The sequence below is a fragment of the Saccostrea echinata genome, unplaced genomic scaffold (assembly GCF_033153115.1).
Source record: "Saccostrea echinata isolate AGI-Se365-2 ecotype Australia unplaced genomic scaffold, CSIRO_AGI_Sech_v1 ptg000064l, whole genome shotgun sequence".
NCBI classification, from domain to species: domain Eukaryota; kingdom Metazoa; phylum Mollusca; class Bivalvia; order Ostreida; family Ostreidae; genus Saccostrea; species Saccostrea echinata.
The window spans coordinates 7,117,087-7,132,500 of record NW_026889813.1 but is presented as its reverse complement, the minus strand read 5'-3'; the positions used below and the strand labels follow the sequence as shown (position 1 = coordinate 7,132,500).

General features: G+C 34.8%; 2 pseudogenes; both read left to right on the top strand.

The window, feature by feature from the left end:
• Positions 1–5,735: 5,735 nt before the first annotated feature.
• LOC133175714 (deoxyribonuclease-1-like) lies at positions 5,736–9,808 on the top strand (annotated as a pseudogene).
• A 746-nt stretch (positions 9,809–10,554) lies between these two features.
• On the top strand, positions 10,555–14,926 carry LOC133175713 (uncharacterized; annotated as a pseudogene).
• Positions 14,927–15,414: the final 488 nt, after the last annotated feature.

The following is a 15,414-nucleotide window of genomic DNA, read 5'->3' as shown; positions in this document are numbered from 1 at the left end:
GAGTTACTTTGTGCTTTTGCTTCCTCAATAATACAGTATATATATACGGAAATTTGAATAATATATGTCTTGTTCTACTTTCAACATACATATATGTGTGTATATGTATGTACATATAATTGCTTATTCATATGAGTTTCTTATGTAGTTTGGCGCTTGAAAAACTCATATTTCACTAATCTCGTGCTACAGTGTTGTCTCTATTTGCAATCTGAATAATGTGATCAAAGTAGGTCTGCACAGAGTCTCAAAGAACACGTAGCATTTATCTCCTTTTTTCTGTATGATATAATGAAAGCATATGAGGTATTTTAATGGTATCAATGGTTCAAATTTTTGGAATCATTTTTTGATATCGGAAACTACCTTTAAGGACACACGCAACGTACTTTACAAAATTGTAATCTGCTGATTATTTTTCAAAATATCATCAGTTTAAAATCATAGTACCATGAGATGTTCATAGACAAAAATTCAGCATACATTGCCAGGGGTTTTGAAAGGATATCAAATGATTAAAATCCTTGGATTTTCATTAAGAAAATATACAAGAATTACAAAATACATAATTTCAGCTGAAATTTCCCCAAAATTTGTTTTGAATTGGGTATACAGCATTATAAGAGTCAAAAACTTAATGGAACTCTTAAAGCAATATTAGCTGCATTTTAGAATTTTACTTTGCTGATAAAATGTGATGTTATGACAAATCTGTATGTAATTTAAACCTTTCTGATAAATTAGACTAAACAAAGTATTTTTTTTTTTTTCAGAAGAAAGATTTCTGTACAATGGAATGTATAGTATTATATAAGAAATCAATATTGTACTGGATGACAATAATGCAATTTTGCTTCAATCAAAGCATATAAATAGTTCTTCCATCACAAATATTAACAACAAAAGTTTTTAAACGTTCTTTTTTCTAACATTAAAATAGTTAATTACAATATTGACACAAAAATTTCCGACACCAAAGTTGCAGCAGATATTGCTTTAAATTACAGAAAATAGGAAAACAAAACTCAAAATTACACTACGTTGCGTATGTCCTTAAATACTTTTGAATCTTTCAAAGCTATATTTCACGTCAAAAATCCTTGAATTCATGTAATTTACAATCCTTCTAAATCGCTAAAAATGAAATGTTAAATAGAAATTACATAAGGTTTTAATCATGAACCCACTTCCTAGGTATCGTTCCAACTGCAATGAAAAATGAAAAGGGCATATCATAGTGCTTAATTGTTTGGAAAATTGAATACTGTGGACTCATCATTCAATGTTTGTAGGGCACCAATGTTCGTGGGTCACCCTTAACCACGAATCTAAATTCCCACGGTCAATTATTTTTTTAAGTTAACATTTATTCATTGACTCTTCTGTATATACGAGTTACCCACAAAATTAAGTCCCCAAGAACCAATAAAATTTTGGTTGCCCACGAACAATGACCCCACGAATTAAAGGATACTACAGAATAATGCTTTTAAAAAGTCTGCTATCATTATAAGAAAAGATTGATTTTATCGTATTAAGCGTAACTAATATGTTGGGTTGGTCCAAAGTTATCTCATTTAAGACTTTACTTTCCTCTCTAACAAAGAAATACATGAAATACGAAGATAACGAATATCAATCAATCTCAAAGTCCATTCAAACAATGCGTGTTGTCAAATCGGACGATTTATAGTACCGGTTACTCGCTTTCTTTTCGATCGAGTAACCGGTTACTCGGATTTTCTTTAGACCTAAAAACATTATTTTTTTGCTGTATATATACTTCAGTAGTAACTATAATATACATCACATGTATACTTTCTATATTTATCTCATCATTTGTACAAAACACAAATGCACTGCAGATGAATTTAATTTATAATTACAAACACACAATATCTTCTAATTTAATTCCTTCTCAAATACCCATAATAAATGGTTGTTTTGCTTCATGTCCTTTTCATAACTGGTTTCAGAATAAAATTCAGTTTGAGTTGGTTTAGCATATTTGTTGTCCCTTCCGTGTGTTAATTCCATTTCACATATTTTACACCTCACGGACGTAATTTCAGTCATTCTTTTAAAATATTTCCATGCTTTTAATGCATGTGGCGACATCTTCTTTAATCTTGTAATGCGGACAAGCATAATTAAGTTTATGTGAGGTAATAATAATTAATTCAAGCCCTCAAAAACCCTTGGCAATCAAAGCCATCAATTAGATAAACTGTGAAATAGAACCAAAACAGACCGATTTGTAAAATGCTAGATCGAGACTTACGTTGAATAACGGTAAATAAAATTGGAAATTTATAAACAAAAAAAAAAAAAAAAAAAAAAAAAACAAAAACAAAAAAAAAACATTTTATCCTACTGAATTACTATGTAAAATACTATATATTCGAGTAACCGAGTAGCAGTGTTACTAGCCAATACTCGCATCGTTCGACGGTAAACCGGTTCACTGGGTACTCGTTGACAACACTAGAAACAATACAAATCCGGAGCAGAGCAAACACGGACCTTCAAAAAACAGAGGTGGGTACAGGTGCAATGCAGAAGTAAGCATCCCCTGCCGACCGGCCACACCCGCTGTGTGGTCATTGTCATAATCGTGCAAACGGAAAAAATCCTTGACAATTCAGTGTTTAAATAATGGCCTAACAATGAGTATGAAACACTTCAGCCAGCATTGACATAATGGTAGATTGTATTTACTGACAAGGTCATTGTATTGACCATAAAAGTTTCGAAATGATGGCTTTAAACGAGATTCTTGATATCCTTGTTTCATCACCTTGTTTGTCAATAGTTTGCCTGGTTTAAGAAATGGTACGTGAAGCATGCTCTTGCATATCGAATCAACTAGGAGGTATAAACCCCATATGCAGGTGATAAAGGTATATTGCTACATAAGTAAGGAAAGTTGAGATGGAACAGTTGAGGTCATCACGTTTATCATAAAGTTTTATTGTTAGCTTACCATTTACGTCTTTTTCTAGTAAAATATCCAAATATGAAACAGATGTGGCAGATCGACTCTGTGGTATCTTTTCAATTTCTCTGGGATACATCGAGTCGACATATGAATGGAAGTAACTATTAATGGACTTTTGCTAGAAGCACTGACTTTTACAGTCGACAGCTTACTTGGACATATAAGCCTGCCTTATGTACGGAGGTACGGAATTGATAACAGATCAGAAAACCTTAATAGTGGTTATAGGTATCTTGTTTTGGGCACTAACATGATTAACTGGTATGCAATCAAGACAAGAGATGATGGGAGGCAGAATTACATAGCTTAAATTACCTTTTTCGTGAGGGTCAGTACCTCCTTTCAATCTCATTTTCTGAAGGGATCAAATAAGGAAGAAAAAACATTCCGGACGGAAAACTAAGCATGAGTTGGTCAATGTGGGAAGGGAGGAGATTGAGGGTAGGGTATAGTTGCCCTTTCCTTCCTAGACAACGTAATATATGCTTCGAAATGGCCCGTTATTATCGTTGATTAACTGTTAAGCTTATTATTTATATCGCAAAAGAGCTTCCATACTATGTCCTAGTGTATGAGTAAGCCGTCGATTGGAAAAGTCAGCGCTTCTCGCAAAAGTCCATTTTTAATTGATAATACGTCGTCGATATATCTAAATGTCGATTTGAAGGCCACAGCAAGTATCTTCTTCTCATGTAGTAGTTTTTGAATAAATTCTGCTTCATATGAATACAAAATAGGTCTGCTAATAACGGGGCGCAATTGGTACCCATGGGATTTCCGACAGCTTGTTGGAAGACCTGAAGTTTTAAAAAAAAATTGAGTAGGGCCATTTTTAACCAGTCGGTGGGGAGAGGGCAACCAAACAATTTTTTAAAGATGGCCCAATATCTACCAGGTATGTAGTTTTTGAAGATCAGGCTCCGGGGCCATAAAACTTAGATGAGCTCACTTTTGATCTCAGTCTCACTTTTATAAAAGGAATATACATGTATAGTGGAAAAGTAAGACTGAGATCAAAAGTGAGCTCATCGAAGTTTTATGGCCCCGGAGCCTGATCTTCAAAAACTACATAGATATTGGACCATCTTTAAAAAATTGTTTTGTTGCCTTCTCCCGACCGACTGGCTAAAATGGCCCTATACTCAAAACTTTTTTAAAACTTCAGGAAGCAATACTTTTTTTATGTATTCCGGTAAATAGATTTTGAAAATTCAGCATTAATTTTGAAATTTTCTTTCAAAAAAAATTCTCATCTACCTACCGACTCAATTTTGTCATCCATAGTCGGGAGAGGGCAAGCAAACATTATTTTAAAGTTGGCCTTGTCAATCAGAAACTCAAGCATCTTTTTAATATCAGTTTCAGAGTACTTGTCTGTTCAATAAGAATGTTTTACAAAATAATTTTGTAAATGACCGATTACAAGTTGAATAAATTTAAGAGTTACATTTTATTGAAAAAGCACATGTATAAAGATGTAGACACAGAAAACATCACGAAATTTAAAGGTGCAAAGAAAAAGGACCATGGATATAGGTGCCCGAGGACAAGAACCCCCTCTCCCTTTCCCATGTAGATTTAATTTTACCCCTCCCCCCATATTATCTTTTTATGACATATTTATGATATAATTGATGCCATCAATTCGATAAAATACCGAAAACGACATTTTATAGAAATTTCTATCATATTCTACATATAAAAGAACTACAATGAGTTAGGATTTTTTACAGGCATTTCCTTCTCAAATTGATATATCAGTTCAAATATATGCCAGTCATAAAAGATGATTTTTGAAAAAAAAGTCGAAAAGGCTCGATGGAAAGGGGAGAGGTTGGGGGTCCTGTCCTCATGCATATGGCCATGGGAGAGAAAAAAATCAGAACACGCTTCCCTGGATGACTTTCTAAAAATTAACTCGTATTTTTATAATCCTTTTTTTCATAAAAGTAATGAAATGAACGTCACAGGTCTCTCCCTCCTCTTTCTCTCTCTTTAAAAATTGCACCCGAACAAAAATTACTTTGTTTAACTATAGTAAATACTTAGATACTTCGATTCACTATGAAAGTATGCATAAGAATTGGGGGGGGGGGGGGGGGTTGAAGCTTATGATCTCTTAAAACAAAGAGGTAAAACTTGGAAATAATATGTGAATATACAAATACTACTTCCATCCATTATCAAAAATGTGCCTGAAAAAATACTTTAAATTACTATAGTAAAACGCTTATTTACCACAGTAAAAACTTTGATAGTACTATAGTAAACTATAGTTATCTATAGTAGTTATTGTTGGGGTGTAGCCGAAATTAAATCCTTTATCCACCCCTATTTCAAAGCCACTCGACCGGGGACGAACGAAAAGGCTAAAAATTCAAAAGGCTAATTCTAGAATTATGTTTTCAATGTGTATTCACAATTGCATAATAATATTTTCATTATGCAATTTATCAATTTGTGAAAAGGACCGATGAATTACATGCATTATACTTAGAATATTTTAAGTTAACAATGTGCATTGATTTTTGATTTAAAATAGACCTTCAATTATTGACCCTAAATATCCACGTTTTGATCAATCTTTTAAACATTAAAATCTTTATTGAACCGTGATATGCTCTTCAACACACAGAATAAATATGCAATAGAAAATAAGCACACAGGGTATTATATAACGGGATAACAATTATGACTGATAGAATATACATGGAAAGTCTTATGGGTCACAAGTAACATGTGGAAGCTTAAGGAGACTTTTGTGGTGTTTTGCTGTGGCCTGCTGGCTATAGAGGGGGTTATATCGGAACTGGAAAATTTCAAGGATCAAGGTCCCATTAGAATCGGAGCTTTCAACATCCAGATTTTTGGGAAGACCAAGTTTGAAAAGCCGGAAGTTGCTCAGGAACTTGTAAAGGTAAAGACATTTTGAAAATCATGTTTACGAAATGAAAGTGTATATGTAGCTCTGCTGGATCCAATATTTGCATTTTTACTGGAAAATAAGAATGAGGTTATTGGAGAAAATTTATATCAGTAACACTAGCTTTTATCGCAAAATGTCAGAGTGGTCTATATATGATTTTTCATGACTGAATTCAGTATAAAATATGCGATGTAATCAGGGTACATGATGTATAATTGTCAAATGGATTCATTAAAAATATTCGTCAGATTTTATCACGATATGACATCGTTTTGGTTCAAGAAATCAAGGATAAGTCTGAAACCTTCATCTACAAACTTGTGGAGAAGCTCAACAACGAAACGTAAGTAAGAATTGTCTAATAATCTGTAATTTTTTTTAAAAAAATCATTTACGCTCAAATATATACGGAATTTTTTGACTAAAGTAATTTCTCTTTATCTATTAAAGGAGAGTTTATTCATATTCAATATTATTATGCATAGTGTTCTAAGGATATATATAGCGTAAGCATACTATGCCGAAAAAGTGCACGGCTTCATTTTCTGAAGAAAATCCCGCAGCGCCCACGCCGGGGATCGAACTCTCGACCCCGAGATTGTCAGTCCGACGCGCGACCGATTACGGCACAGACACCGTTATCTAAGATACTGTATCATAATATATCTAAACTTAGAGAGCGGAGCGGAACCTATTATACGCAAAGATGTGAAAATGTTGGTTACTCATTTTAAAATCACCATTACTTCCATACTATCTTTACAAACCGCTCTCCTCCTCTTGAAAGGAACGGAACCATAGCCATTAAAGGCTTTTATTTCCTTCTGATATCATTTTTCTGTTTTCAGGAGGTCGGATGAGCCGTTCAGTTTAGTCGTCAGCAAACGCCGCGGTAGATTGGACAGCGAAGAACAGTATGCCTTCCTGTACAGGTAGCAACGACGTAGAACTCTCAAAACGAGTCTTCAGGTCTAAATCAGAGATTGTAGTGTTGTCAACGAGTACACGGTTAACCGCCGAAAGATACTAGTATCGGTTAGTAAAGCTGCTACTTGGATACAAAGATATTTTACAGATTAATAGAAAAGGAATGTTATTCTAATTTTGAATATTTTTTAATCGCAAGCTCTGTCACTATCACTTTCTGTGTCCTTAATATTTTACCCCGTGACCTTGACCTTCAAGTTTCACCTAATTTTCAAACATTTTATCAGTGTTGCTAACTTTTGAAGGAGTGAAGATAGGGCATTTATATTTGACACGTGCATTACCCATGACAAGCATTTTCAAATGTGCTTTGATTTTTTAACTCCATGACCTTGAAGTTTGACATAATTTTCAAAAAATTTAATATTGCTGATAACTCTTGATTGAGAGAAAATATGGCATTTACATTTGACATGTGCATTACCTGTTTCAAGACCTTTCTGATTGTACATGTATACATTATGACTGTATTTTTTCACATGTGTATTACCTGTGACAAGATCTTTCGGATTGTATTATGACATTTAACCTCATGATCTTGATGTTTGATGCAGATTTGAGAAGCTATAATCTTTTCCATAACTGTTATAAATTCAACAAGCTAATTCAGAGAATATGTGTCCCCCGCTTAGGGAAAAAAGAAGAGCACGCGCAGTTCGGGGGGGGGAGGGGGGTCACACTGCCCCCTGTATTTGTAGAATTATTAAATGTATACATGTATATTGAAGCAAATTAAAAAAAAATGCCAATATTGATATAAAGATTTCATTTCTTATTCTTTAATATGTGTATAGAAGATTATTTTCAATATACAGAATATTTAATTTATCACACTGTAATAATGATTTTATGAGTTTGTACACGCCAGACATCATAACTTTTTCATTTCACATGTTGAATAGTATCATTTAATAAATCCAAAAATAAAAAAAAATTAAATTTAATTTAAAAAAAAAAGAGAATCGTCGGGGATTGAACCCGGACCTCACGCTTGCTAAACAAGCAACACGCCACTAGACCACGGAGGCACTTGATTATACAGCAGATTAAGTTCAAACATTAACTCACATATAATGTTTATATTGACGTTTGATATTGTCAAAATTTTAATCAATACATGGTGTCTAATTTAGCCTTTACTAAACAGTTCTAATAGATGTAATAAGAATATAATGTCCCCTGACAACCTGTATTATACGTAATACAATGTAACTCTCCACAAGCACCTGTGCTAAAAATAGTGCCATGCGACTTTTAATATAATACATGTAAATAATAATTAAAAAACGGGACGGGACACGTTGAGAGGGGCGAGAGAGGCCCTAGGAAGTTATGGTATAAAATTTCATTGCAAAAGCTCAAAGGCTTCTTGAGATATCACCCGGAAACAAAAGTGTTACACACAGACGGAATGTAAAAAATTACGACCTTGAACTCTGACCTTTTGACCTCAAAATCAATAGAGGTCTTCCTTAGGCCACAGGGAGTTGTTATGTAAAATTTCATTGCAAAAGCTCAAAGGATTCTCGAGATATTGCGTGGAAACGAAAGTGTTAAAACAGACAGAATTTATGATCTTGACCTTTGATCTTTTGACCTCAAAATCAGTACAGTTTTTCTTTAGCCATAGGGAGTTGCTATGCAAAATTTCATTGCGAAAGCTCAAAGGGTTCTCGAGATATCGTGCGGAAACGAAAGCGTTACAGACAGACAGAAATAAAGACGGACGGACGGACAGACAGACCCAAATTAATATCCCCCACTTTCAGTGAAAGCGGGGGACAATAATTTATGGGTTTTTTTAATGATGCACAGACAAGACAGGACACAGAAAGAAGACAGTTACAAAAATAAATAATGGCATCCCATCCACTAGGACACCGAAAAGCGGGGGGAGCACAATTCTTTGAATTTGCTCGTCGCTACTAAGTTATACGTAGTAATAAAAGAGTCCATGCTTTTTAAACGAATTAATTTGTCTGAGAAATCCATTGTCATAAACAAAACAATGCGCCGCCAATGACCAGGGCGTTAATGATTTTAATTGTTGAGTAAACGTGACTATAAAATCCACACTAGGTAACTGAGATAACGGTACATAAGAATGTGCTTGACAAATAACGATGAAAATAAGAAATATTGCAAGGTTTATTTTTTTTCCAAGTACTTGTTTATCGATCTTAATAATCGATACTCGGGCCTTTTGTCGAGTACTCGAGTAACCGTTTACATGTACTCCTTGACAACCCTACATTTATCATTTCAATAATGATAAATATGAAGACACAGCAAACGTTTAACTTTAAAAAAAGCTGCCTTATTTCAGAGAGAAGTATATTAATAAACTGGACGACTACCAGTACGAAGATCCTTTAGATAAATTCGAGCGGCCTCCATATGCGGTCAAATTTCACTCCGACGTTTTAGGTATGTATATTACTGAGCAAAGAAATCGAATTCTAGTTAAACTTTGTACATATATACATTTCTATAACTGTTTTAGAAACTCTGCATGAATTTGGAATAATTAGTCTACATACGAGACCCGGAGATGCCTTCAAAGAAATCGATGCTCTGGATGCCGTGTATGCTAAAGTGGAATGGAGGTTTAAAACGCCTGTGAGTAGGTTTATATATTAGAGCAAAATGAAAAGATTAAATTACAAATCATTGACGTGTTTTTAGAATGTCATAATATTATTTATCCTTTCGAGTCAGATTTTTATTATCTGTAACTTTCGATTACAGCACATCTTAATCGCTGGAGACCTGAATGCAGATTGCTCCTATTTAAGCCGTACCAAAATGAAAGAGTTTCCATTCGCAATGACACTACATATAAATGGCTGATAGATGATTATCAAGATACAACGGTTAGCGGCACTAACTGTGCTTAAGACTGGTATGATTCTTGTCCTCATTTTAGATCCTTATTACAAGCAAGATCCCCTATTTATATCTTTATTACCAGAGAGATTGTCATCCTCAAATCATATCCTTTTGGTCTGCTAGATTGCCATCCTCAAATCATATCCTTTTGGTCTGCTAGATTGCCATCCTCAAATCATATCCTTTTGGTCTGCTAGATTGCCATCCTCAAATCATATCCTTTTGACCAACTAGATTTTCGTCCTCATTAGCTCGCATGAGCTAAAAGCTCAAGTGAGCTTTGCTGATCCAAATTTGTCCGTTGCCGTCGTAAACTTTCCACATTTTCATCTTCTCAAGACCCATTATTTCAGCAAAACTTGCCATAAAGCATCCCTGTTTAAAGTGAATTAAAGTTTATTCAAAAGAAAAACCCATGCCCTGTTTTAAAGGGAGACAGTTCAGAAATAAAGACAATAGGACGGCTTATTTGAAAACCATCTTATCAAGAACCACTAGATCAGAAAAGATGAAACTAATATAGAAGCTTCCTGACATAGTATAGATTCAAATTTGATCAAATCATGCCCCGAGAGTAGGGTGGAGTCACAAGTTTTACTTGGGAAAAATGTTTTAAAATCTTCTCAAGAGCAGGATGGCTGTGGTTATAGTAAAATTATGATGCAATCATTCACAGGTAGTACAAGTTTGTCAAATCATGGCACCTTGGGGTAGAGTGGGGCCACAATAAGGGATAGAAGTTTTACATAGGAGTATGTCGGGGACTATTGTGACTAAGGTGAGCGTTGTGGCCCATGGGCCCCGTGTGTTCGATAAGGTTGTTGTCCTCAGTTGATATCCTCATGTCTTGTAAGATTTTTGTCCTCGATTGATATCCTTATGACCGGCAGGATTTTCGTCCTTAGTTGACGTCGTTAGATGATTTCAATATGTCTTGACAGATTACCATCATCAGTCGATAACCCAAAGATCAGATCCTCTTCCTCATTTGAAGTCTTCGTCTGAGTTACTTTGGTGAAGGTCAGTTTTTTACCTCTAGGTATGCTGGAATTGTTTGCTTCCCACTGATAATATGATTTCTTTTGGAAAATCATTAAAGGCAAAATTTTATATAAGTGAACGGGGGCGATGCTCTAAAAAGCTTAAAATTAAATATATGATTGCATGTAGCAAAATTTCGTTTTCGTTTGTGTACAAAGACTGTTACAATATTAAATATATTTTTATTATTTCAGGTCATGGTAAGGATATTTAAAAAATAAATATTAATGTGCTTATTCGCAATTTTCATGCTAAAATTTTAATTTAATTTCAAGTTTCGATTCAAAGAAACTTATGATCACATAAAAAGATTCTTGTTTTTATAATATGCAAAACCATTAAACACAGATGAACTCAACAGGAATTATTACTTTTTTTAAAAAAAATCGTGTACTCTTATCTATTTTTATGCCCCCGTATTGAAGATTCTGGGGTATATAGTTTTTGCCCTGTCCGTCCGTCTGTCTGTTTGTCCGCAAAAACTTTAACCTTGCCCATAACTTTTGATTGGTTGGAGCTTTGGCTTTTATATTTCATATGTGTATTCCTTGTGACAAGACCTTTCTTTGGGTACCACCATATTTGACCTTTTGACCTTGACCTTGGAGTTTGACCCAGTTTTCCAAAATTTTATCAAACTTTAACCTTGGTCATAACTTTGAACAATTGGTGCTAGGGCTTTCATACTTCACATGTGTAATCCTTGTGACAAGACCTTCCTTTGGATACCAACAACTTTGTCCTTTTGACCTTGACCTTGGAGTTTGACCTACTTTTGAAAAACTTTAACCTTGGCCATAACATTGAACGGTTAGTGCTAGGGCTTTCATTCTTCTTATGTGTAATCCTTGTGACAAGACCTTAATTCCTTTGGATACCAACAACTTTGACCCTTTGACCTTGACCTTGGAGTTTGACCTACTTTTGGAAAACTTTAACCTTGGCCATAACATTTGAACAATTGGTGCTAGGGCTTTCATATTTCACATGTGTAATCCTTGTGACAAGACCTTCCTTTGGATATCAACAACTTTGACCCTTTGACCATGACGTTTGACCTACTTTTGGAAAAAACTTTAACCTTGGTCATAAGTTTTGAACGATTGGTGCTTCGGTTTTCATATTTTACCTGTGTATTTCATGGGAGAAGGCCTTTCCTTGGGCACCATTAATTTTGACCATTTGACCTTGACCTTGATGTTTGACATACTTTTGAAAAAAAACTTTTACATTTTTCCATATCTATTCAATGGTTGCTGCTAGGGCTTTCATATTTCACAGGTTTATTCCTCGAGAGACCTTACTTTGGGTACCAACATATTTGATTTGCATTTGAGAAAGTTTAACCTTTGCTGTAAGTTGCCATACAGGGGCATCAGTGCTTCGCAAACATATCTTGTTCTGAGAGAATAATTAACATTCTGGTAGAATATCAAAAATATTTTCTTCTTCCTCTTTTTTATTGTCGGTTCTGTCAATCTAACAGATGGCAGCTGCGCAAACGTTCCGCTTCCTAACGTTTTTGTTTGGTTGACAGTAATGGGGTTGACGGTAATGGGGATTTACAATTGCATAAAGTTACTTGTACCAGCCTTGTAGTTCTGTTAACTTCCAGACTAATACTTAAAGCTTAATTTGGAGCAAGAACTGCGTCTAATATAACCAGATGTTCAGTGTTGTAATGTCTTCAAAGTGATTTCTATTATTCTGCAACCACTCTTTGCCCTTAAAACATTTTCATGGTATTGCATTGCTGAGCCTTTCGGGGTAAATTAGAAAGCTTTTTTTCATGATCATTGCTTTAAAGAGATTTTTACATTATTATATAACATCACTTTCTTCTGGTATGCTAAACAGTTTGCCCCGGGAGCATGTATGTGTATCAGCTGCCAAATATAAGGATCTATACCTAGCATTTGTTAACATGTTTTATTCTATATTCTTAGGACTTAAGTAAAATTTTAAATGTAGATAATTTCTTTTAAGATAAACACCTCAATATATATCTGCACATTTTCATTATACTTGGTACATGTACTTAATATTAGTACACAATTTGGTAAAATAATGTTGCTTTTACATAGGTAACAGAGCTCTTCTACAAACTTATACTCCATCATTCTCAATAACGGTGAAGGACGATCGGGTTATTCCGTCCACAGATTTAACCTTGGTCAGATATATCTACCAGAAAACAAGTGAAAAAAAATCCAAATTGGTGTGCGCGGGTCTACGAAAGCGGGACCCGGATGTACGTCATTGCCAACCAATCAAATGTTGCCATTGCCAAAGCTATCGAGGAAATCTTCTTGTTTTACGAGTCGTTTTAACGTAAGGTTCTGAGCCTAGAAAGCATTGCTTCTTTAAGGAAGCTGCTAGTGGAATTTAAGTGTTTTAAAGAGTCACATATAATGCACTGTATGTATACAGTCCCTCTATCTGTAGTTGATCTGGCAGTCACGTGTACTCTAGTAGACCCTTTGACCTGCAAAATCGATATGACTAGACGTCTTTCATAAAGATAAACTCTTTGCTATTTTATTTGCGGATCATCCATCCTTATCCCAGAATGACCAGAAAGCTACAGTTCTATGTATTCACAAAAATGTTAATTTATTCCGTAAAAACTGTTAAGATTTGGGAGTTTTACGCCGCCATCTGTTCCATATGTTCCCAACATTCGAAACAGTTCCCACAGCTGTCATCTCTCCTGGGCCTGAACGTTTGACCGACGAAAAATTTTACTTTTTTAGTTTACACTGTAATTTGAAGTGGCTGGTAAATCCCTCCAACCGTTCGCAGTTTTAGTGCGCAATAAATGTGCGAGTTACCTTTAAGCTGAAGCTCTCTCATCTTCCATCCTAGCTGCTGATCTGTAGCTCGCTGGTCTGAAAAAATTGGGATGGACGACTATAGAGCTACAGTGTAGTGTAGAAATAAATCGAGAAACAGTGCACTTTTTTGTGCGCTATAAATGTACACTTATTTGGATGGATGACACTTTAGCTCTCGGTCGTCCATCCCATTTTTTTTTTTCAGACCAGAAAGCTACAGATCTGTAGCTATTTCCATCACGTCATTTCAGACAATTAAGCCACATATTTTCGCCACCTTCATCATCAAAGTGTGTCTCAAACTGTCCTAGATTCTTCTGTTCAATAGAGAGGAAATTATTATCGCTTTCCTGGTCCTGTTTTCCGTAGCATTCACTTTGTATGTGTGTTTATTCATTTCCTATCGATACTTTGATAAAAACATGGAGTTACTAAAAAAAACGGCAGAGTTTTTTTAGATTTGCATGGTACCGGTGCGTCTGTGTCTTGGTTCAGAATGGACTCGGTGTCTACGCGGCGTAGCGACTCTTGTGAACATGGCAATGATCTACAAGGGAATTCCCGATGTGGACAATGATGACGCATGTACAGGTGCTCTTTCGATCTTGGTGGTTGATGTTTTGGCCTACACTGTTGTTACAGTAGACATTGCCTTCCTAGGTCGGTACACCCGCTACACCGTAACACCGTGGTGTGTTGCTCCTCTTGCACTTGGAGCTAGTTAAGGACAATCATACGCAACGTAGTTTGAGCTATATTGTCTTTTCCCTAGAGTTGAAGAGTTCCAATACATAAAGGAACTGTGTGCTACATTTTAATGTCTATATATGCTGCTGTACACTTCTTCTAAAACAAGTTTGGATAACAAAACGTCTAGAATATATGTTTAGCAATTTTTGTATATTTTTCTTTTAATTATACAAAATCATCGGTTGATATCTTTTCAAAACCCCTGGTAATGCATACTGATTTTTTGTCTACGAACATCTGATGGCACTATAATCTTAAATTAAAAAAAATATCTTGAAAAATTATCAGTAGGTAAGGAACGATGCGTATGTCCTTAAGCTAAAAACTACAAAGCATGCAGGTTCTAGAAACTCCATCATGACAATTGTCATGATCGTCATTGCTCTGTTGTGTCTCGGTGCTAAAGTTTTCAGCTTGATTTGGCGTCATTTCAGAAGTCCTGCAAAATCCGCGAGAATAACGGACTCGGACGAGAACCTGAAAAAATCTGCCGTTGTTTGATTTTTTCCCATTAAGGGTCATTATTATGTTGAATCCAATGGGGCAGGTACCCAAGGATTATTGTGAGAATGAGAGATTATCATCCCAATGAACAAAAACAGGGGACTGACGTTTATAAATTTTACTATAATGATTATAGTTTTTTAACATAACGTTGCAACCAAGGATATTTCTATACCAGCAGTTTTTATTGAATTTTCATTATATTTTCAAAGATATATATTTTTTTTTACGATTGGCGTTATAAACAAGTGAGATTGGCTATAGCGAGAATGTGCATAATATACAATTCGAATTTCAATAAGTTTGTGTTATGTTGTTATTTTTTGTTTATATGGTCAGTTTATATATTTTGTTATAAATCTTTAAATAAATGTTGTAATATATTTTCTTTGGTACTATTTGCAGAAATACCTTTTGCATAAATTTGCCTGAAAATTTCATTCGATATAAATGTAAAGATAAAAACAAAGTCAGAAGGAGAATAA